This window comes from Notechis scutatus, chromosome 1, assembly GCF_049901735.1.
Source record: "Notechis scutatus isolate UNSWTSFEM ecotype Mainland chromosome 1, rNotScu1.2, whole genome shotgun sequence".
In the NCBI taxonomy this organism is placed as follows: domain Eukaryota; kingdom Metazoa; phylum Chordata; class Lepidosauria; order Squamata; family Elapidae; genus Notechis; species Notechis scutatus.
The window spans coordinates 102,704,011-102,729,423 of NC_142009.1; the positions used below are offsets into that span (position 1 = coordinate 102,704,011).

Here is a 25,413-nt window from a genome sequence, read left to right on the forward strand (position 1 = left end):
GTGTCTGCTGCTCTTCAGAGCTACCGGTTCTATAGAACTGGGCTGAACCGGTAGCATCCCACCCCCACTTCTATGTATACCAACCTGACTAACAGAAGGAAGGCAAGAATTGAACAGTGATAAGCCTGTATATCAATCAGTATATTCAAATAGTTTTACAAATTATCCTTTTGCCCATAAGAGTGTTGTTTACACTTCTTTTTAACTTTTAAAAGTTCGTGATTTTGGATTTTAATAGCAATTAAATGGAAACTCAAAGCAAATGTGACCATGCCATTTTTGTTGGATCTGCTCCAATTTAAAAATTTATATAATTCTTACTAAAGGAAATTAGATTATCAGGATCAACAGAGATAAAGTAGCAAATAGAGGGAAAGGCATTAAATGAAAATATGGAGGTTTCATAATGAAATACGATATCCTAAACTGGGTACACAGGAAAGCAGTGGTGTGGTAGCAGAGCCATCTTCAGTTATTTCATATTCGTTTATTGCTCCTTGTACAAACAGGTTTACATCTTGAAGTATTTTTTCATGTTATAGGACATGCAAATTGTGCAGGAGTTATTTATACATTTTGCATACTTCTTTGTTTTATTTAAACTGTGGGGGGAAATCGCAAAAAGAAAAAAAAAGTACTGAAAACTGATGATATCCTAACACATTTAGGTAACCAAGAACAGTGAATATCTGTCAATGATGTAGTTAATAAAAAAAAGTTAGGCTTGAAGAACAGAGGAAAGATCTGCTATCAAAGCTATGTGTGTAGGTCTTCATGGTACCTGCTTCTTACTCCAGTCTACTATATAGGGCTGACAGATGATCTCTGATTTATTTCAGAGTTTAATTCTTCCATCCTGATCACTTGGGTGTTGGAACATCTTCAGTCTACTCTTTTTATAGCCAGGATCATCTGATTCAGCACTGCAGAAACTGTGCTCCCTTTCTCTAAAGTTACTTTGACTGTTTCTTTGAAACAGTATGAGAAAAGCAAGCTTAGAGCGGCGTTTTCTGATTATTTCCGCACTTGTGTGTCTGTGTGTGTGTGTGTGTGAAGCACCTTGGCTTCCCATGCACACATCTGCACAGACAGCTGGGGTCTGCTCGCAAAAGCAGCTGGAAAAAGATGTGTCTGTTTATCGATTGGAAGATAAGTGCTTCCTATGCACTTTGGAGCTTTGCATAGACATGTTTTAGAAGGATTTGCACAATTTTGAGAACAGTAGATAATGCCTCTTCTGGTAAATGTTGCCCAAAGCATTTGCCAACAGATGAACTGGATGTAAAAAAAAACTCAGTTCTCTTATCATTTTTTTTAATTTCTTTTCAAAGTAGAGGTGAAGAAAGCACATCCTCAGTTTAGTTTTTTATGTGGCTGTGTGAACATTTATTTATTTTATTTATTTATTTAGTTCGTCAAGCATGCTTGAGAAAACAAGTATAAGTATGAACATAACATATAAACATATATGTATAAACAGGTATAAGTATATACACAATAAATATAGTACAAATAAACGGGGACAATAAGACAGGGACGGTAGGCCAGTGGTGTGCTTGTGCACGCCCCCTTACAGACCTCTTAGGAATGGAGTGAGATCCATGGTAGACAGTTTAAGGTTAAACTTTTGGGGCTTTGAGGCTGTAACAACAGAGTCAGGTAGTGAGTTCCAGGCATTGACCATTCTGTTGCTGAAGTCGTATTTTCTGCAATCGAGTTTGGAGTGGTTTACTTTGAGTTTGTATCTACTGTTTGCCCGTGTGTTATTGTGGTTCTCAGGTATATTGGAAAGGTTTGACCCCGAATAAGAGTCAATTAGATTGGGAGTTGAGAGTAAGTTCAATAATTGAATTGGCACCCATAGGATTACTAAGCACACATTTATTATCAGTCATCGAACTACCTCTGCTGAAAAAGCTCTGTGTATGAATGGTCTGCAAAATCTGATAGTGGGGTTTGAATCTGTAGTCAAACATATGCAGTTTAACTTATTGGTTATACAGTTTAACATACTTCAACTTGTGTCTCTTCTACTATATAAATCACTACTTCTGTTTATACTTCGTGAGCTCTCAAAACTTCATCTCTGCTTTTTAAGGATACTATTAATTTTTATAAGAAAGAAAGTGGACAGTGTGAACTAGAGATTAAAAGCTAAACAAAGACTAGGAAATATTTTGTTGGAAAGCCTGCTGAATTGTGTGACTTTTCTTTTCCAGTGTATCCTTTGTTGGGGGAGGAGTCCTGCTAGAAGTGCACTTTGAAAACATCAAGTGTGAAATAACAATCGTATAATCATTTCTTTAAAAAGTTTTCATATATGACTGTAAGGTTGGACTGATTAATAAAGCAGAACTCAAGTTAATAATAATCTCTACTTTTCTTGCAAATAACACCACAGATATCCCTGAGCACTGGGTGTTATGTACAACTCATGGAACAAATAATAATAACAATAACAACAATAACAATAACAACAACAATAATAATGATTTATTTAATTTATATTGCCGCCTATTCACCCATGGCGACTCAAGGCAGCTTGCACAATGTAAAACCATATTTTTTAAAAAATAAAAATAAAAAACAATAAAAACTAACAAAAAGAATCAAATAAATTAATAAAGTACAATAGAACAAAATCTGAAAAAATAAAAAAATAAAAAAATCACCCCCCAATTCCCCCACTGCCCGCCCTGATGACAGCAGATCACACTAGCCATTTGATGGGCTCCTTCCTGATCTGAGTTCCCCAGGCATGCTGGCAAAACCAGGTGTTCAGTGCCTTCTGGAAAAGTGCAAGAGTGGGGGCCATTCTAATCTCTGGGGGAATGATATTCCAGAGAGAGGGAGCCACCATGGAGAAGGCCCCTTCTTCTAGGTCCCACCAAATGTATCTCCCTCAGGGATGGGACCCGCAACATTCCCTGCCTCCCCACTCTAATGGGTCGGGTAGATGTGACCGGCAAGAGACGGTCCCTCAGATAACCTGGTCCCAAGCCATGAAGGGCTTTAAAGGTGACAACCAGCACCTTGACTTGCACCTGGAAGCAAATCGGCAACCAATGCAGCTCCTGCAGGAGAGGTGACACATGTGCATACCATGAGGGCCACTGCATTTTGCACCAACTGGAGCTTCCGGATGCTCTTCAAGGGCAGCCCCATGTAGAATGCATTGCAATAATCAAGATGGGAAGTGACTAGGGCATGAGTGACTGTGAGTAGGGACCGTTGGTCCAGGAAAGGGCATAACCGATGCACAATCCACAATTGCGCAGAGACCCTCCTGGCCACGACTGCCACCTGCTCTTCGAGCAGAAGTCATGAGTCCAGTAAAACCCTAGATTACACACAGGGTCTGTTTGGGATAGTGTCAGATTCAACAGTGAGTACATTAGTCTAGACTGACAGAAACCTAATTAGGATCACTTTTCTATGACACATTATGATGAGTGTTTCACAGTACAGAATGAAGAACAGCCATTGGTGGAAGTAGCTTGCCAAGCATATTGAGATTAGCTAGTATATCAGGAATACGCTTCACTTCTGTCCAACTTGAAGGCAGTGCTATAGCTATATATAGATGAAAGAAGCAAAGAGACACTTTGGTTTCCAACTCTTACACAGGGGTGGGATTCAACTGGTGTTACTACTGGTTCAGTGACTATGTTTTGCGCGCCTTAAGCTGTGCCGCCCGGACAGCTGAAAAGCGCTGCATGCAGGTGCGCAGCATTTGAAAAGCCTCTTTTTTCCTGCTTTTTCAACTTCAGCTGTGCCACGCAAAGCAGCTGAAGTTGAAAAAGCAGGAAATAAAGGAAGGTAAGAGCCCAAGTGGGCGGGTGGGCCAAACAGCAGCAAACACAGAACCGGTTCAGTGTCTGCTGCTCTTGAGAGCTATCGGTTCTTTAGAACCGGGCAGAACTGGTACCATCCCACCCCTGCCTTGAGCCCAATCTAAGAAAAAGAGTGTCATAGCCAGGCACTTGTTGAACACGAGTTCGGTATAAACATAATACTACAAAACATAGCATTATAGCTGAGTTATATGGAGATGCACGTTTAAATCATATATCTGAAACAGATGTTTACTAGCTGTACCACATTATACATAAATCTGCCTGATTGCAAGAATATATCTAACTATCTATATCTATCTATCTATCTATCTATCTATCTATCTATCTATCTATCTATCTATCTATCTATCTTACACACACACATATATTTTCTTTAAAATAATAATATAACACTGGAATTATATATTCCTGGGGAGGGAAAATCAGACTTATAGAGGTATATGTGAATATAAAACAATGTACATCAGTGTGTAATATAATGTCAGATGTAGAGTAGAATAGAGTAGAGCAGAACAGAACAGAACAGAATAGAATAGGACTTAAGTCCAAATTATACTTTATTGAGAACAAATTTCAGTGGGCTTTTTATTTGCATGTTAAATTCTCTCTTCTGTTATGGCTACCATGAGGAAATTAGAAGATTTGGTATGCATTTTAATTATTATTTTGCTATGTCAACCAGCTAAATATGCTATGCTAAATAATATATGTTTTGGGAGTTCACTTGGCATAGTTAAGTTTATTTTTTTTCTGACATCTAAACTTTCTTTACACCCTGTAGTAAGCTTCTTTTAAATATGATAAGCCACCTAAGATGAACAATGCATGCATGAGAATCCTGCACATTTTAAATATTTTTTATAATGAGAAAAAAGTAATGCACAAGTACATTATCAATAAAAGGCAGAAATAAAGATGCTTTCATGTTCAGTTCAAATCTTCCTGATTATTTTATTTTTATTTATTTGATTTGATTTTTCAATCACTTACAAGATAATAGGTATAAGTATATACATAGTTATGAATACATGAAATGGGTAGAAACAATAGGACAGGGACAGTAGGCACGTTGGTGCGCTTATGCACGCCCCCTACAGACCTCTTAGGAAAGGGGTGAGGTCAAGAGTAGACAGTCTAAGGTTAAAGTTTTTGGGGTTTGGGGGAAAAAACCACAGAGTCAGGTAGAGTATTCCAGACATTGACCACTCTGTTGCTGAAGTCGTATTTCCTGCAATCAAGTTTGGTGCGGTTAACCTTGAGTCTGTATCTATTGTGTGCTCTTGTGTTGTTATGCTTGAAGCTGAACTATTCATTGACAGGTAAGTCATTGCAATGTATGATTTTATATACCATACTTAGATCAGACCGAAGACGGTGTAATTCAAGGTTTTCTAGGTCTAGAATTTCAAGTCTGGTGGCATAAGGTACTCTACAACGAGTAGAGGAGTGAAGAACTCTTGTGAAATATTTCTGGATTTTCTCAACTGTGCTAATATCAGATATGTAATGTGGGTTCCAGACTGATGGGCTGTATTCAACATAATCTTATAGCTTTCATGGACATAATCATGTAACTTTCTCAGCAGAATTACAGACATATCCTAAGGCTGTGAAGTACACAGAAGTCAAAATTCACATCCCAATAAAGCACTATTACATTTTATCTGTAACTCTGTCAAGAAAGCTACGTAATCATAAGGTAATACAGACATAATTTGATACTGCTTTCTCTTTCTCTTATCTTATAGCCTTGGTATTCCATAGTGATCTCCTATATAAAGGCGAATTAGGAACAACCATTATTAACTTCTTGCCCTATCTGCATTGTGTCTTGTATAGAAAAGATATCTGAACGTTTGCTTCTACAGATTGACAATGATTCAATAGCCAATATATATTCTTTGGTTAAAAAAGAGAGCTGGCATTACAATTAATGGGATAATAGCCACTTCAAAAATCCTTAAAATTGTAGTGAGTAAAACAGTCTACTTTGAGAGGTATGGAGGTTTTTATCAAATAAGATAAAGTTTATTGAGCACAGAAATAAAGCCAACTGTACAAACGAATAGAAAAGCAATTGTGGGACAGGGATGTTTTTGATGCTCTAAAATTACTTTGATGTATTTGTGACAGAGGAAATATGTCACTGATCTCAAAGGGCCATTTCTGAATAAAGAAATTAGAAATTTGAATTAAACAGGTTAAATTGGAATTGATTAGGAGATTAAATACTGTGGATCAAATAAAGTCCAACACTAAACACTGGCACATATTTTTTTTGTTTTGTCAACAGTGTTTTAAATTTAGTTTTATTAAATTTACAATTAAAAGATAAAAAAATCCAAACTTTAAAAATAAAAGGAAAATGGAGAGCAAAGAAAGAAAAAAATAAGAATGCAGTAAAGGGAAAAAAAGTAATACATTATATAAAGAAATGATTTCCTCTTCATCACAAGTATAAACAATTTTAGTAACATCACTTCTTTTAAAATGTAACAAAAGATCTCTTCTTCCTTTATCTCATGTCTTATCTATAAACAAATTCTTAAAGCCTCATTCATTTCAGGCCTGGCCAGCAAAAGTCTACTAAGTTATCAGAGATAACTACATAACTATTTTAATCTTGATCAAAAAAAACCAGCCTTGTATTCCTTCCTTTTATTTTTTAATATTCTTGATTTTTAGTCCTTTCAAATAATGTGCTAGAATTTGATATATATTTTTTTTAAAAAAAATTATGCACTTGTTGATCCAAAGATTCCTAATAGCTAAAATGCAATTAAGAATTTCCAAAAATGTTTAGGAAAAGTAGTACACCAATCCAGTATTCATAAAGGTGCTGAATGTAGTTTGAACAAAAATGGCTTTCCCTTATTTCCCACAGCACTAAACACACTGGAGACCACTGTTTTGGAGTCTCCTCACATGGAGGAGAACTTGTGGGTTATGTCAAGACCTCTTCTTGTCCAGAGAAGAATTATCAAAGAGTCTGTCTACACACTGCTTCTTTATTCAGCTTAATCTTCAGATCTGTTTTTATTAGAGCCGTATTCAGTTCACCATTTCTTCCCCAGAGGTATAGAATTTCTCTATAGCAGAAACAGACACAATCCAATTTTATCATTGTGCTTGAATAACTTGCTGTGCAGCATATTGAATGCACACCAAGTATGAAACCTTACAGAGATTGCCATTCCATGTTCTGAATTTTGAACTCTCAGGACAAAAATTAAGTGATTGGGCCAGCATGTTTCATTTGTACATTTACATGTATAATTCCCCTTTCATAAGGAACTCTGGGACAGTTGGAATAATCTTTTAAATACAAAAGAGAATATATTCCTCAGTAGGTAATTTATTTACATCAGATTTCTTTTAATGTGGTGGAATCAAGTCATTTTCAATTTCTCATCTGGAGACATATTTAGCCAACCTTGGCTATACTTGGAAGCCAAGCAAGGCAACATATTATTCAAATTTGAATGGGGTATATTTAATGAATATTAGGATTGTAGATTAGAATGGAAAGTTGAAAAAGTATCCTAGAAGAAGGTAATGGAAACCTTTGTCTTTTGCCTAGGAATTAACAATAGCCATGGTATTCTCTGTAAAGGATACTACATTGTATAACTATCTCTTATTCAGTAGAATTGATACTTGCTTTCACAAATGTTAGACTCAAAGATTCAACTAAAAAGCTATATACATTGATTCAAGTACACATGGACTTTAGGTATGTTTTTCCCCTTAGATTATGCAGTGTCATATTGGGTTGTGTCAAGTATGGCAGCAAAAGAGTTGTTGCAGCCTTTTTAATCAATCATTTGGCCACATTCTTCTTATAGTTTTCTCCTGGACTCAATACAAGCATTCAGTTTTATTTGTTAACCTAGCAGAACATTATTTATTAATGAGTTCTTCATGCTTTATTAAGTCTAATGTCAAAATACCTCTGTGGGACTGTAGTCATGTTCTGTCTGTTAAAAGCCTTCTCAAGAAAATGAAAAATTACACAGTAAAGCTGCATCCGGTAGATATCAGTTCAATTACTTTTGATCCTGGCAGATGATGTTTCCGAGTAGTTTGAAAGAGCTACATCAGATAATATAAGCTGTCTGAAATGAAAGAATTCTGCACTCTCAAATGTGCATAATTAGGAAGGCTTAGAAACTTAACAAAGCCATTCTGTTCCCAAATGCTGAGTGGTATATTCAGCAGTTGAGAACTGACAAGTTTGGTAAGGCAATACAATGCTTGCCTAGTTTCATTTATTTTTTCTTATTCACATCTTTTATGCTTGGGAAGCAAACGTTTATTTCGGAACATTAAAATGCTGGAGTTTTTCAACACTCCAGGGATTAACTTCAGGGTCTTTTTTTTAAAAAAAATGATGCAATTAATTTTGTTTAGGAAGCCAATATTGGAGTTCATTCATTTTTCCTACTTCTTTCCTTGCTTTCTCAATAGCATTACACTTGAATATCATTTCTGTAGTATTGTCATGCAAATTAAATTTATTTTAGGGACTGTTATTCTGAACTTTGACCAGTTCTGCATATGGCTTTCAACATTAACTGGGTAGACTATATGTTAAACACAGAGAGAGGGGGGAGAGGGAAGGAGGGAGGGAGGGAGGGAGGGAGGGAGGGAGAGAGAGAGAGAGAGAGAGAGAGAGAGAGAGCATACACAAAATGGAAATGTTAGTTATCAGACCAATAAGGGTTCAGGAAATGATTTTGTGAATAGATCCCCGCAACTTCATTCACTATCTCCAATATTACCAGTTAATAGAAAAGCCATTAGAAAGAAATTCACTCTAATGTTTAAGGAGATAAATTCATTCTAAATGTTAAATAGCTCAGTTGCTGAATTTCTTAAAATCTTTTCTCTTTCACTTCTGTAAATCCTGTTAAGAAAACTCTGTCATTCATTTTTTTAAAATGGTCTGTTTTTGGAACTTGATGCTTCCATAAACATTACTCCAAATATTTTAATTGTCAGAAGAAGAAAATATAAAACTCTTAAGCAACTTTTATAAAAAGATTTGAGGGAGGGAGTCGCTTTCAAGTCAGGTTGTGACTCTTGGAGATTGCCTGGACAAGTTGCGGGTGTCTTCTTGGCAAGATTTGGAAAGTAGTTGCCATTGCTTCCTTCATAGGGCTGAGAAAGAGTGACTAGCCTAAGGTCACTCAGCTGGTTTTGTGCCTAAATCAGGACTAGAATTCACCATCTTTCAATTTCTAGCCTAGAACCTTCACCATTGCAACAACTGGTTTCCATGAATTGATATCTAGCTAGTTTCAATTAAATTTAATAATTCAGCATGATCTTAATCCCACATCAACATATAAAATATTTTGGAACTGAGCATTGCCAAACAGTTATCTTTGTCTTCAAGAAAAGTTTTGAATAAATTCAGAGCAATGATAAATAGCAGTCTGGAGCAGTTAAAAGGAAAAAGAACGGAACATGAGTGGGAGTACCTAAGAACAATTAAAGCTTAGTTATGATGACAAACCAAACTTGTCATCATTTTGTGACTATACTACCATCACAGGCCAGCTCAAAAACAGAAACGTTGCAAAAGTTGCAAACAATTCTAATGGGAAGAAAACACGAAGTACAGCAGAGGAAGGCTGTGAGGCTAAAACAAAAGGTTTAGCAAGGATCTGATGACGACAACAACAGCAAAAGGACAGAAACAGGAAAATAAAAGAGGACCCACTGTAGGAGAACAGCAGGCTAAGCTGGAATTTGGGTTAAATGTGTCATCAGTTTGGAGTCATTGTGTTGATACAAGAGAGCTAAATCCAGCTTCCTATGAAATCAATCCATTGATCCTTATCTAGCACCAATTTAGCTTTGATTATTAGTTGAATAGATTTTTGTATTAGAGCAGGGCTGTCAAACCTGTGTCATCATGGCATCGTCACATGACATATCATGACTTTTACCCGCTTCGCTAAACCAGGAGTGGGTGTGGCCAGTGTGTGATGCATCGGGCCTGCGGGCTGCAAGTTTGACAGCCCTGCATTAGTGGTAGCAATAATAAACTCTTCTGTGCTTTATGTGCTCCTGGTTATTTGCCCCAGATACCCAGTCACAGAAGAGTATGAATGAAAATCTTTATTTTGTTTTTTTTAAAAAACCCAGTACTTAATAAAACTACATATTTATAGAAAGCTACAAATTATAAAATTAAATGTATGTATCAGCCAATCAACTGCATATCTTACATACAATATAACAGAATTTTGATATACTTAGTTTGACAAGAGAATATATATCTGAGAGTAAAAAGAAGGGGAGTTCATAAGTTTAAGCGAAAACAGATGTCAGAATAATGAAATCTTGAGAGAAAATGAGGCTAGCAAAGGATTCCAAGACTGACTCCAAATGGAATATAAGCCAACACATCATGGTCCAGAAAATGTTCCGAAACTCAAAGGCAGTTTTAGGCTGTGTCAACAGAAGCAAAACTTCCAAATTATGAACATTATTTCATTCTATCTTGCATTGATCAGACCCCAATTATAGCACTGTGTTCAGCTTTAGAGCTTTAAGAATGATTCTAAGAAATTAAGACAGGAAATTCAGAGAAAAGCAAAAAATGATGATAAAAGAACCGAAAACTATGCTCCCTGGAGAGATTTTGAAGGATTGGATATAGTCAGCCTTCAGAAAAGACTAGTGCAGGGCTGATATGATCACATTCTTCCAGAAAAGATGTCATATAGATAAAAGTCTGTTCTCACTGCTCCAGAACCAGAGGTGGTATTCAGCAGGTTCTGACCAGTTCTGGAGAACCGGTAGTGGAAATTTTGAGTAGTTTGGAGAACTGGCAAACACCACCTCTGACTGGAGATTTTACAGTCTCCTCCCCTTGCCATGCCCACCAAGCCACGCCCACAGAACTGGTAGTAAAAAAATTTGAATCCCACCACTGTTCAGAACACATGTAGAGAGTAATGGAAATGACCTTGACAGAAAGAAGCAAGAACATTCTATAAGCAAGAAGGCTAAATTATTTAAGTCCAGGAAAACAAGATAGCATCCAGAAACAACTCAAGCAGGATCTTCTTGATTCCGTGGAATATTAGAGGAAGACACAGTCAGACTTGCAAGATTTTGTTAGTATAGCCCCATGATGGTGAACCTGTGGCATGTGTGCTGGAAGTGGCATGCAGAGCCATCTCCGCCGGCACACGAGCTGTTGCCCCAGAGCAGGTCCACTGTGCAGGCATGCCCACCACCCGCCAGCTGATCATTGGGTAGCTGCTGTGCATGTGGGAAGGGGGAAGGGGAGGGGTGTGTGCAGCAGACACGTGCACATGCACAGAAACATGGGGTCACACGCCCATGTGAAGAGACGCATAGCATGTGCATGTGCACACATGCACAGGAGGCGTGGTGGCCCCCTCATGCATTGCCTTATGGGTGCTGGAACGTGTGCACTTTTGGCATGCGAGGATGGAAAGGTTAGCCATCACTGTTATAGCCTGTCTCCTATAGACTTCTTGGAAAGGTTAGCCATCACTGTTATAGCGTGTCTCCTATAGACTTCATGATCTGGACCACCTAGAGGGCTGACCATTTCAGTCCAAGACCTGAAATAATAGCAATCAAAGGCAAAATTCATTTAAATATTAGGATTTTGGTCCCTAACAGTGATCAGTTTGATAATTATTCAGAGAGGTAATAGAATCCTATTTATGGAAATGTTCTGTTAAAAATACTTTAATCTGGATTCTTGTATTGAGCAGAGCACTTGATGGTATCAATAGCCTCTTTCAATAGCCTCTTTCAAAATTTGATTCTGTATTTGTTCCTTATGGATTATTTTTATATTTATTTATCAAATCAAATTAAACTCAACTTTGAGATAACAGCATTGTCTGTTACTAGAAGAAACAACAGCAGCTAAAACAGGAGCCAAATAGTAGGCAATATACCATATAAATAATCCTGAATTCCTGATAGAGTTTAACTTAAAATCAAATAAAAGACCAGGTTCTCTTTCTTCTCTACATGAATATTGTGGGCTGGTGGGGGGAAGATACAGATAAAGAAATGACGCAGTGATATATTAGGCAAATGATAGATGGTATACCCACTAGTGCAAAGTACAAAAGATAAATTCTAACTGGGATAAATTCAAATGTGTGATGATGGATGACTATAACATGTTTTCTATGTGCTACTGGATTTGGCTATTAAAAGTCAGGTTTTAAGTATATCAAGACTGCAAAAGGAAACTGGAAAAAGATTAGTCTGTTAGATATAGATATATAGATAAATAGATACATACTTAGACATATATGTATATGCATACATACATACATACAAATTCACTCAGAAAAGCTCATACCAAATAGAGAGCCATATTAACTGAGAACAGCTATTTTGCTTTTTTTATTCCATATACTGTATTCTGACCTTCCAACTAAAATGAAATGCAATACTCATAATGACAGAGAGATTACTTCCTATTAGATTACTCTGGCTCTAAATTATTGTCCAGACTTCTTTTCATGTTCAGTAAGGAGCCAGTTATTTATTCTTTAGATATTCAGTAGCAGTTTTGTTGGAAATCTTTGGAAACTCTTTGCCCACTGTTGACCCTATGCTACATTTTAAAGAGCTTCCTGCTTTATTGCTTCTATACTTTTAGAGAAACAGTGTTTTCAGTTGTGAAAGGTACAGAAATTTAGAAAAGGGATAGTCCTCTTATCAATTTCTTTTGGCTATATGAGTCTGATGAAAAACCCCTTTGTTAGCTCTGGAAGAGTGGGCTCAAGGAACGGAGACGAGACATCGAATAGTGACTCAACTCTTTAATAGTGACTTCAGAACAGAGCAAAGAGCTAGGGCAGCACCAGCTCTTTTATAGAGCTGGCTGCTGTCACAACAACCAATTATTTGAGTTTACCGCTCTAAAAGCATCCAATCGGAGGCGACCCGCTGCCAGCCAATCAGATCAGCCAGAAACGACCAATCACGATTCGCTATTCGCGGGCCAATCAGAAGTGCAGGATTACGAGCCTGCTGTGGAAGTAAAACTATTAGGATTTTAAACGAACGTGTTTGCTTAGTTCGTAACACCCCTCCCCCCTAGGTTCCGTCTGAGGGGTGGGGTGACGTATTCTCGCAAGTAGGCAGGTCGTTTCACCTGTCTGCTTGATTTGCGCTGTTCCACCGGTTTCTGTCCTGGTTATGGTTCCGGTGGGCTGTTTGCTGAGCTGGGTGGCAAAGACGGTCCCCCTGCTCCATTGGATGACTTGGGGCTGTCTCTCCGCTTCCATCAGTGTTGTCATTCGGGTTCCTTGGACTTGCTTCTATGGCGGTGCTGCTTCGTGGCGAGGCAATCACCCGGCTTGGTCCTCCATCGGAAGGTGAGTATCCCATGGTTGGTTGTGCAGACTGCTGAGTTTCAATTATCGGATCGTCTGCTATTTCTTTTTCGGCCCCCTCGATTTCCCTTCCCCCCCTGGTTTGAGAGTCAGGGGTTGAGCTGGGGGTAGGTGCCAGTCTGAAGCGAAGCTGGTCTATGTGGCGCTTCCATAACTTCCCATCAACAGTTTGTAAATGGTAGGATCTGGGGCCCGTGAGTTGAGTTATGGTAGCGGGGACCCACAATGGGTCACCTGAGAAGTTTTTTGCAAAGACCAAGTCGCCTACCTTGAAAGCACGACACTTGCTGCTGGACCCCAAGGGCTTTTCTGGCGTGTAGGTAGGGTGTAGGCGATCAAGGTGTGAGTGAAGTTTCCGGCCCATCAGGATTTCGGCCGGGGTTCTGTTTGTGGTGCTGTGTGGGGTGATGTGTTGGAGGAGAAGCATTCTGGTTATCTTGTCATCAATGTCCCCATGTTCCATCTTGTGTAAGGTCTTCTTTATGAATTGGACCATTCGCTCAGCCCTGCCGTTGGCTGCAGGATGAGCCGGCGATGTTAAAGCATGGTGGATGCCCTGGTCTGCTAGGTACTGTTCAAATGCCAGGGCAGTGAATTGTGGGCCATTATCTGAGACTAAAACGTCCGGCAACATGTGTGTAGTGAATAGTCTATTCAATTTTTTAACGACTGCTTCTGTGGTGGTACTTTTCATTTTGTGGACTTCGAGCCAGTTGGAATAGGCATCCACTGTTATAAGAAAAGTGTGCCCTTTGGTGGGTCCCGCAAAATCGATGTGGCTACGGGACCAGGGACCACGAGGTGCTTCCCATTCAGTTGGAGTTGCCTTTGGTGGGGCAGCGTGAATTTCCTGGCACTTGTTGCATGTGGCCACCCAGGCTTCTATCTGCTTATCCATACCTGGCCACCACGCATAGCTTCGTGCTAGTGCCTTCATTCGCACTATGCCTGGATGACCATCGTGGAACAGTTTTAAGACTTTATGTTGTAGCTTCTCAGGGATGACGACTCTGTCTCCCCACAAAATGCAGCCCTTTTGAGAGAACAGTTCAGTCTGTCGGTTTTTGAAGGGCGCAAAGGTGTTGTTGGGTTCGTTGTCAGGCCAGCCTCGTTCCACCCAGGTGAGGACTCGTGCCAAAACAAGATCCTTCTTTGTTTCTGTGGCGATGTCTCTGGCAGTCAGTGGTGGTGAAGGAAGAGTTTCAATTTGGAGTGCAGTTAGGGTTGGAGCTGGATCATCTATGGCTTCTGGTAGCGGAGAACGACTCAAGGCATCAGCGTGGGGAATGGCTTTCCCCGGGCGGTGTTGCAGTTGATAATCGTATGCGGCTAGAAACTCTGACCAACGTGTCATTCTTGGCGATAATATGTGGGGAGTTGGTTTGTCTCCCGCTAAAATGCCAAGTAATGGTTTGTGATCGGTGATTATGGCAAAAGGTCTTCCATACACATATTCATGGAAACGCTTGATAGCAGACACAATAGCGAGAGCCTCTTTATCGAGTTGGCTATAGTTTCTTTCAGTCTTTGATAAAGTCTTTGAAAAAAAAGCAATAGGTTCCTCATTTCCGTTTGGCAGGACGTGGCTCAAAATAGCTCCCACCCCAAATGGTGAGGCGTCGCAGGTGACAGTTAAAGGTAAAGTTTCATTATACTGCATCAATACAGCGTCTGAGGTTAAGAGATCTTTTACTTGCTGGAATGCTCGTTCTTCCCGATGTCCCCAGACCCAGGAAGCCTTCTTGTCGAGTAGTCTGTGTAGGGGCTCAGCTACTGTCGCCTTCTGGGGCAAGAAGATGTTATAAAAGTTAATGAGTCCCAGGAAGGCTTGGAGGTCTGTTTTGTTCCTAGGTCTTGGGGCGTTTTTTATTGCGGTTAGTTTTTTTTCAGTAGGGTGGATCCCCTTTTCGTCAAGAAGGTACCCAAGGAATTCAACCCTCTCAGTACAAAGTTGACACTTGTCTTTCTTTACTTTCAGGCCAGCGTCTTTAAATTTCTGGAGAACCATTCTGAGTCGTTTTTCTAATATGTCTTTAGTGGGGGCGGCTATTAAGACATCATCGAAATAAGGCACGACCCCTTTTATGCCTTGTAATAGTCTCTCCATCAGGCTTTGGAAGATGCCCGGTGCTACACTCACTCCGAACTGGAGTCTATTACACTTAAACGCACCTCTGTGCGTGACTATAGTCTGGGCCTCTGCAGTCTCGGCATCTACGGGTAGTTGTTGGTATGCCTGGGCTAGGTCCAATTTTGCAAATATTTTCCCGCCGCCCAGGGAGTGAAGAAGATGTTGGACCACGGGTACAGGATAAGCGCTCTGCTGAAGCACGTGATTTAGGGTGGCCCAGTAATCCCCACAAATTCTTAATGATCCGTCAGGCTTTATGGGTGTTACAATCGGGGTTTCCCATCGGGCGTGGTCAATCGGTTCTAACATGCCTTGGGCTATTAATTTGTCCAATTGTTCATCAATCTTTGGCTTGAGTGCAAAGGGCACTCGACGAGGCTTAAGGCGTATGGGCGCAACATCGGGGCTGAGGCTAAACGATATGGGGGATCCCATGTACTTGCCTAGCTTCTCGGTGAATATGTCCTGGAACTCCTGGACGAGGCCCGCTTCCCAGTCGTTGCTTCCGGTCTGGTGGATGCCAGCTAGTTCAATTCCCAGTGGGGTGAACCACTGCAAACCCAACAAGCTGGGCCGGTCTCGATCGACGATGGTAAGAGGTAGAGTTGCGGTGTGGTCTTTGAAGGACACTTGGACGTGGCTGGACCCGACAACGGGAATTCTGTTTCCTTGGTAGTCCTTTAATATGATTCTTTGAGTGCTGAGGTCCTGGTGACGGATGTCAGGGATCAGCTGTTTGAAGGTTTTCCATGAGACCATTGAGAGGGATGATCCCGAGTCGACTTCCATCACACATGGGCGATTCTCAATGGTGACCTTCACTCGGATCTTTCTCGCATCCAGGGATGAGGCGTGGCCGATGGTAATGGTTTGATGCGCCTCTTCTCATCTAGCAGACGTAACAGGTGCTCGATTTCTGTAGTGGTGGTGGTTCCATTGGTGGCTCAGGCGGTCCCGATTTACAGGTGGGCTGCCTGTTGTCTGGCGGAAGTTGCTTTCTCTTCGGATTGGACTAGACCCTCGCTTGCTTCTGCAGACCTTTGCGATGTGGCCCCGCTTCCCACAGGAATGGCAGAGTGCGTCGAGGAATTTGCAGTCAGATCGCGGGTGATTGGCTCCGCAACCTGCGCATTGACGTGAAGGTTTCTGGCTCCGCTGGTCTCGCTGGTCACGTTCTGACCTGAGTCGGTTGACCTCCTCTTCCTCGCTATCAGACGAGGATTCGAGTTCTTCGTGGTGAGCAGTTGTTGTGTGTCTCTCGGAGAAAGGCGTAGTATCACTGGCGAGTTGGCGGTGCGGTGCATTTGTGCGGCGCATTCGAGCGGCCGACTTCCTGGTTGCTTCTGCCGCAGTAGCATCGGCGATGACATCTGCGAGGGCGATGTCCCCTTTAGCCATGATCTTGCTCTGGGTCGTGGGGTCTCTTAGACCCAGAACAATTCGATCCCTCATGGCTTCCTCGAGGTTTGCGAAGCCACAGAGTCCCCCTAGGTTCCTCAGGTCAGCGATGAAGTTTCCAACACTTTCGCTCTCCTATTGGTCCCTCTGGTAAAACTCGTGTCTCCGGATGAGTGTTGGCACCGTGGGTGCATAATGCGCCCGAAGGATAGGCGCGAGGTTATCCCAATCCATTGTTTTGACTTCCGCTGGTTTTGCAAGTGCCTTAGCCATTTTAAAAATGGCAGGCCCGCAATGGGTTAGGAATACAGCTCGTTTCTTGCCAGGCGTAGCATCTTTCAGATTGTTGGTCTCCAGGAACATCTGGAACCTGTCCATATACGAGTCCCAGTCTTCGTTAGCCGGGTCAAATGGAGCGGGTGGTATAGCGCTGCTGGTCATTCTGCCGCTGTTGGTGCGCTCTTAGCCACGTGCTCTGTTTGGTGCTTCAGCGAGTGCTCAGTCAGCTCTATCGTCTCTGCATCCCACCTTCGTCGCCAGTGTTAGCTCTGGAAGAGTGGGCGCAAGGAACGGAGACGAGACATCGAATAGTGACTCAACTCTTTAATAGTGACTTCAGAACAGAGCAAAGAGCTAGGGCAGCACCAGCTCTTTTATAGAGCTGGCTGCTGTCACAACAACCAATGATTTGAGTTTACCGCTCTAAAAGCGTCCAATCGGAGGCGACCCGCTGCCAGCCAATCAGATCAGCCAGAAACGACCAATCACGATTCGCTATTTGCGGGCCAATCAGAAGTGCAGGATTACGAGCCTGCTGTGGAAGTAAAACTATTAGGATTTTAAACGAACGCATTTGCTTAGTTCGTAACACCCTTCACAGTCCTGTCAAATAGCAAATACTGTATTTTCCATGATAACTTGTACCATGAACAGCTCATTCCCTTTGCACTATCAAGATACTCTTATTGGTCTATAAAATATTCTGTTTTTATCAAGGTAGAAAGAAAGTAGGGAATCATTTCCTTCTGGGTTTTGGGAAAATAAATTCTGTGATATTGGATTTGCTACTTGCCCTTTAATAGGCTCCTTTATATGGACTCAAAATATCAGCTGGGAGAGCCAACCTGTCAAAAATGGCATGTCAACATTGTGTCACTTTGCCTTTCTGAACCCATCCATATCTCACAGTGGCTTACATAGTTATAATTTACTTACATTCTGCCACCCTATAATGTTTCTATAAGACTAAAAATCTGCTATGATTATTTCCTATTTCATTAGGTGTTTTTTTTTAATTCACTGGAGATTAATTGGAATTCTGGAACACAGGACCAATACTGATCCCCTGAAAAGCAGAAGCACCTTTTTCACACTTCTGATGTCCATCAAGGGTTGAATGTGCACATAGACATTTTCACATACTTTCATCTTATCCTTTCATCTCCCATTGATTGCGAGTGAGAGATAGAAGGAGGAAGAGTGGGATTTCCTAGTCCCAATGATCCTGTTTAAAATCTCTGCTTCTCATTTGAGACTGTCGAGGTGAATTAGGTTTCATTCCCCTTCATTTAATAATTCTTGAACATTAGTGTTATTATTTAATATTTTATGATTTTCTTTCCTCTGAAGCCTTTCTTCTGGGGTACTGTATATATGCAGTTGACCAGAGCAAAGACATAACTACTCTGTAAAGTTTCTGTCTTACAATAAACCTCAATGGCCTTATCCCAGTTAAACGTATCATGATCAGAGTATTGAATATGCTGTTTATCAAAGTAGTTTGGATAAAAATTACTTGATAAAAGTATATCAACTCAAACCTTGGTAATTTTGAGTTAGTAAGAATCCTCTCCTTTCAAGACAACATTCCTAGTTTTAATATACACATATGTGGTGTGAAAATGTATGTAGGAATTACTTCTAGTATCCATTTTGAACTATAGATTAAAGTCACAATTTTTATTCTTTTAATATTCGTTACATGTGTACGCTCTATACCTATGATGCTTTTGGGGTAACTTTCCTTCAACAATTGCTTCTGTTTTTAAATAAGTTAAATTAAATTTTAATATTATGTAGATGAAACAGGAAATTGATTTATGATGGAATTGAAAAAAAATGTGGGTTTTACTTTAGCCATAGTCATTTTGGGTTTTGAAGAAGTAATGTAGGAAGAATATGGATGCCTTTGAACTTTGGTGTTGGAGAAGACTTCTGAAAATACCATGGATAGCGAAGAAAAAAACAAGCAAATTCTGATGGATCATTGAACAAATCAACCCAGAGTTGTCCCTCAAGGCACAAATGACCAGGCTCAAATTATGATAGTTTGGACACATTATGTGAAGATTCAGTTCTTTAGAAAAGACTCTAATGCTAGGAAAGATGGAAAAAAGAAGAGGATAATTAACAGCAAGCACTAATTTACAGTAATGATGATTGCTGCACCAGTGAAAGACTTAAAAGAGCAGGTTAGGGTAAAATTACCATGGAAAAAAAATCTATCTATGTGGTCACTAAGAGTTGAAAAGAATTTGGATACCATAAACACTGTCTGTGATATTTATTCTGGGTATGTCCCATTCATATCTACGTTTCACTTCTCAGAGTTGGAAACTTGAGGTTCTTGCTTGGTTGCTTGCTTTGACTTTGAGCAAGAAATTTAAATTTGTTTAGCTTTAGCTTTATTTATTTTTTATTATTGATAATCAAGACTTTTTATGTTATTATCATGGGTGCACTATTATTGTTTGTTAATTGCCTGAACTTACCAATGGGTGCATAACTTCTGAAAGGAAAGCAAACTCCTAGGACCTCAAGAATTGCAAATAACACTTTAGCTAAAGGAGAGTTTCCAGAATTGTGAAAATTTGATAAAATATCCAGAATGAAAAAATCAAGACAAGAAAATTACTTAGATCATTTTTTTGATATAACTGGCTGATCTCAAAAAACTCAATCCTCCCTATTTGGCTAAGAGACCAATAAGAAATGCATGCTAGATTTTGAAGTTAAAAAATAGGCCTGAAAAAGACAATGGCAATTACTACTACAATGTTGTTAAGAACATTTAGTAAAGTCACAAGGATATTTCAGCTCAAAAGATACTTTCTACCTCCTGGCTAAGTATCTCTGCCATCTTTAAGTAGAAAGATTTGCCAATATTTTATAGATCTATCCATTATAATAGTCAGTGTCTGAATGCAGTGAATTTTAATACACAGCCTTCTGTCCCCAGAATTTGATTGAAATGCTATTGGCTAAAACATGTCTCTGCCCAATTCTGCTTGTTCTGCTGCTATTGCACAAAATAATTTCTCACTTGCAACCTTTAAAATAATTTTTGTTCTTCCCAAAGCAAAACGGTAGACAAAATACATGGCCAACATTATGATTAAATTTTGATTGGGGCATTGCAGGGTGATATGAGATCTTTAGGATAGGTTATAGGTTATTCTGCTTTGTACATGAACAAATTTCACCTCAAAATCACAGGTGGAAATGCAATATGAACCTAGGGACTCCAAACTATGTTGATTTATTTTGTTTAGTTGCTAATTACTAGATTAGAGTCAATGGATTCCCAATGCACAAGCCAAAAATGGTTTCTCTTGGACATTCCATTGCTTAACTGATCAAACATTCTCTTGGACATTCCATTGCTTAACTTGACAGACATCAATAAGTGTTGAAAACTATAGTTGAGTGTAGAGAATGACTTGAGGGAATGAAAGGGGAAAAATACTGTGGTGTCCCCCTTCTCTTGGTACCTGTCAGGCCCAGCCCAATAATAATGACATAGAACAATCTAGCCAAAGTTCAATTATTTATTTTTTCACACCTAATAGACAAACTTTACTACTCTCACCCCAATGGATATAACCTGGAATATTCTAAGGAATGGTTTTCCTAACTCTTTTCCTCTGTCTCCAATGCAGTTCTGGGCTGTGCTTCTTCTTGTCTCACCTCCTCCTTGGAATGTGCTCCCTTCTTCCTAGGAAACAGCCACTTCACTATAGACCATCATAACATCTTCTCCTTTGCAGATCAATCACATCCTTATTTCTTCATTGGTTAATACAGAGCTAGCTTAGTACCATGAGACATTTCCCAAACTTACAAGTTACTTTGATGTGATAAAGCAGTTAAGAAAATTAAACTTTAGTTTAGTTCCTTTTTACTACACATATTTTCTTTGAATACCAAAGAACTTTCTGCAGCGGCATAATTATTAAAGTGCCTGTTCGCTGTGTAAACTTCCTTAAGTTAAAGGGTTAATTCATGAATGCCTCTTATGCCTGATTAGCATCTTTGGCTGATTTCACTTTGTTAAATATCAATTGTGTAAATATCAAACTGTAGAGCCTTGAAGCCAGAGCCAGGAATTTTACCAGGAATACTGTTCTATCAATGTTTTCTTATTAGTCTATCTACTGCATGATTGTTCATCTTGTGACCTTAAGACTTCTTCACCTGCCCTACTTGGTGTACAACTGAGAACTATTAGTCTACCTTGCTAACCTTTAGAGTGACTATCGGACTTCTTGATTGCCTATTATTGTGTCTTGAGACACTAAATGTTATTTCTTGACAAAGTCTTTGTGCTTGCTTGCTTGAACTGCTATAGAATAGGATGCAGTCTCCATTAAGATACTGTTGTGCCTCTCCAATTATTGCCTTGCTATAATGACTTTTACGTTTTGTTTTGAAAAATGGCTTCTTTTCTTTCCTCTCATCTTCCAATATGTTTTGCTGATTGTTTTCCTACCAGTGGAGCAAGTACTTCATTGTGAATAGTGCAATACTTTAGAGTTAATTAAAATCCCCACTGAATTTGCTCAGTAGGTTCAGGAACTTTAAAAGATTTTGTGTGCCTATGCATAAGTGTTATTTAAAGGCACACTTACTTAAGGGCTGAACAGTTTAGACATTTGAGATGTGCTCTTCAAAAGTGCTTTAGAAAATACAATCTCATTAGTAGAGAGAAAAGTCAAGAAATAGTTTGAAAAATACAGTTAAGTTATGTATTCATTGTTCTACATATCTGTTCTTTTTCTGTCTTCTGCATTATTCCCTCCAAACCTTAAACTTCAGGTGGCATTTACCCTATTTTATTATGCTTTTTATGAAGACTTTATCCAGCAGTGAGTGCTGAAAATACTATTTAAATAACAAACAAACAAATATCTAGAAGAATAAGCATTTTTCTTTGACAAATGAGAACACTGACATTTTTTTATTATTGAAATTATTATGGCAGTCATTCATGTCAAGTAAGAGCACCAGAGTAATCTGGATTGGGTAAAATAAGCTATATTTAGGCAACTAAGGAGAGAAAATGTGTAGAAGGGGAAGTCCAAGATCAGAGCCCACAGGTAGAAAAGCAGATTTAGAAATCCATATATAAAATATTACTTAAGTATGAGACTCTTGTGTTCTGTCATGTGGCTATCATCCTTTTCCCTTCCTAAGGACCTTAACTGATGCAGTCCAGCAGCAGAGCAGTCACGATGTGGCTACCTGTAATAATGATGAAATGCATAGTAATCAGACTTAGTATGGTATAGTGTAGACAACAATAGGAGGTTTTCTCTACAGAAGAAATTATAGGTGTTGGCCCCTGAGAAATGGTTTAGTTGTGATGTTGGATTATTTTGTATGTTAACATATTCTAACTTCATTTGTTTTTTTATATCAGAATCAGTCACATTAGATTGATGTGTATAAATAAATGTTTGAGTGAAAGTAGCGTGCCAATAAAATGTTTGGTGAATCTCTGTTGTCACAAAAAGAATAATACTAGATAATTTGATAGATGCGGATATGCAATAGCAAATGATTTATAACTGTACAATAATGACATGACTATAGGTCTAAAATTCTGTATTTCAGAAGATTTTGTAAAATAATGTAACAAAATCTATAGTTATTGTTTGTCAGTTGTATAAAATGTTTCTTGCTATTGTTATTCATAAACAATATACAGATTGCTCAATATATTATTTCTAATGTATATTGTGTGCATGCATGCGCTTACACACCTGTGTGTGTGTGTGTGTGTGTGTGTGTGTGTGTGTGTGTGTGTACAAAACCTCTTGGATGAGAAGCAAAACATTTTCAAGGGGAAAAAACAAGAAAATCCTGTTGCCTTTTGGAAAAGTATCTTTGGAACATTGCTAATAAACAGAGGCACCCTGAACAAAGACAGAGGGAATCTGAATAATAAAAATGTAATTTAATTTAAGAAAACCTCTTTGAATTATTAAAATACATTGAAATTTCTTAGCTGCTGAACCACACCCTCTTTTTTAAAAGGAACATCCTTATATCAATCCTATTTAAAAACTTGTGGTATATTTCAGAAAATGTGAGGTAAAAAAACCCAATTATTATCATGGAAAAGTGCCACAACAAGATAGAGTACAAGATATAATCTAAAAAAATCAACAAATCTGTTTTGTATTTCTTCTTGCAAAGCTGTTAAAATTTGTAAACAGAATTGTCTTTATCTAAATCTTTGCTTAATCGTTCCGACCATTTACATAAAGTATTTGCCAAAATGCTCCTCAACTAAATTCCTGTCCTTTGTGCCCCCCTTGCCTCTGCCAAAAGTTATTTTAGTCCAGGGCTATAGAGTTTAGCTAAGAAATAAACTTCTTAACAAATATAAATTCTTTTATATGCTAGCTTCTAATAATGCCCAAGTCTTTCTTATTTCACGCATTGCAAATCTTTTGTGATATGCATTATTAAATATCACATGCAGTCTTCTATTGGAGACCTAATCATTATAAAGCAAGACAGCACTTTTATTTCTAATATCTAACTGCAGCTTGCAAATTGTCTATTTTTTTCCCCTAAGAAATCATTTCAGCACCCATGGGTGTCATTTGTCAGGGTTGGCTGCATCGGATGAGTCCAGTGTGGACAAATATTGATTGATTGATTGATTGATTGATTTGATTTGATAATCACTTACAAGACACAGTATAAGAATAAACATAGTTTTGAATACATGAGATAGATACTTATAAAAAGAATAAAAAGAAACAATAGGACAGGGACGGTAGGCACGATTATGTGCTTATGCAATAATGAGCTTTTTTCTTTTCCTGACCTTTTTTGAGCACTACTGTGAAACTGCCTGGAGACCTCCAAGCTAGAGCTATTATTTACCGCATGTGGCTTTGAAAACCACCAAAGTTCATCTGCCCTTTTCAGCTTTACCAAAATGAGGCAGAGACACCTCTCAAGCATTTGTACTGAAAGGCCAGTATGATAAAGAGGCTACATGAGATCAGAGAGTTTGGTTACCACAACAAGAACTTAGTTCAATCTAATTAAACCAAGACACAATAGGGGTTATTCTAGTAACACAGATTAGGAAATAAGACTGTTAATTCAGCTGTCAGTGTTAAACATGTACGTTGTTTATTTATGGAGCCACTGTGGCACAGTAATTAGAGTGCAGTACTGCAGGCTACTTCTGCCAACTGCCGGCTGCCTGCAATTTGGCAGTTCAAATCTCACCAAGCTCAAAGTTGATTCAACCTTCCATCCTTCCAAGGTGGGTAAAATGAGGACCCAGATTGTTTGGGGGCCATATGCTGACTCTGTAAATCACTTAGAGAGGGCTGTAAAGTGGTATATAAGTCTAAGTGCTATAGTTATTGCTATTATTTGATATCATTAAATAAAATTATATGCACAGACTACAAGACACTACATTAGAAAAATATATTATTTGTGTATAAACAATGTGTATGTTCAAATTCAGCATATTCCTTTTATTTAACAAGTTTGTCTTATTCCAAAAATTCCAGCACTAAATTGAAAATTAATGGCAACAAAAGACAACTGGGATGTGTTCCATGTTGCATTTTAAGAACTGGGGAAATAATTCCATTAATAATTACTCAAACAGAAAGATTAAAACAATAAATTATAATTCAAGAAATAAATTCTTTAGGAAATCTAAAGTTCAGCAACATGAATTAAAAACTCAGTTTGAATCATATCAAAAGCTTTTCTTTCATCTAATGGAACCAACTGCAGATTAATGTGAACCAGCATATAAACTGATTATATCAACAGAAGTGTTATATTGTCCAAAATGTGGGTCCCCTTCAGGAAGCCAGACTGTGTATCCATTATTGTAGGTAATACCTTCTGAAGTCTTTCTGCCAATGTGGTAATATAAATATTTTAGCAGGTAGAATTTTATTTTCATAGGGTGTTTGAAATCTTTACCTACATTTGCAGAAATGTAAGTATCCTGTATACACAGTTACCGCAATAAATAAAATCTTATGCCAATTGAAAAAAAGATTACTAAGGGGATAGCAGTTTTAATTATTGTCCAGAAATTATTAATTACCTGGGAAAATACCCAATTTAGATGATAAGAACATTTTAAAATATATTCCAAATGAAAGAGTATACTGAGACCTAGATGAGACCACCTAAACTGGTGGGGAAGAATTAAAGATGTAAAAATAGATTTTGCATCTAGATATATGAAATATAATCAGTAGATAGGGGAACAATATTATATAGAACAATTGGGGAGTGGTGGCAATTGTCATCCAGGAGTCCTTTAAGATTTTCAGGGGCATGG

At 38.7% G+C, this 25,413-nt stretch overlaps 1 protein-coding gene across 8 annotated transcripts in view; it reads left to right on the forward strand.

Moving 5' to 3' along the window:
- HS3ST5 (heparan sulfate-glucosamine 3-sulfotransferase 5) overlaps positions 1-25,413 on the forward strand; it is a 197,260-nt gene that overhangs the window by 77,378 nt on the left and 94,469 nt on the right. The gene's annotated exons all lie outside the window — the stretch shown is intronic.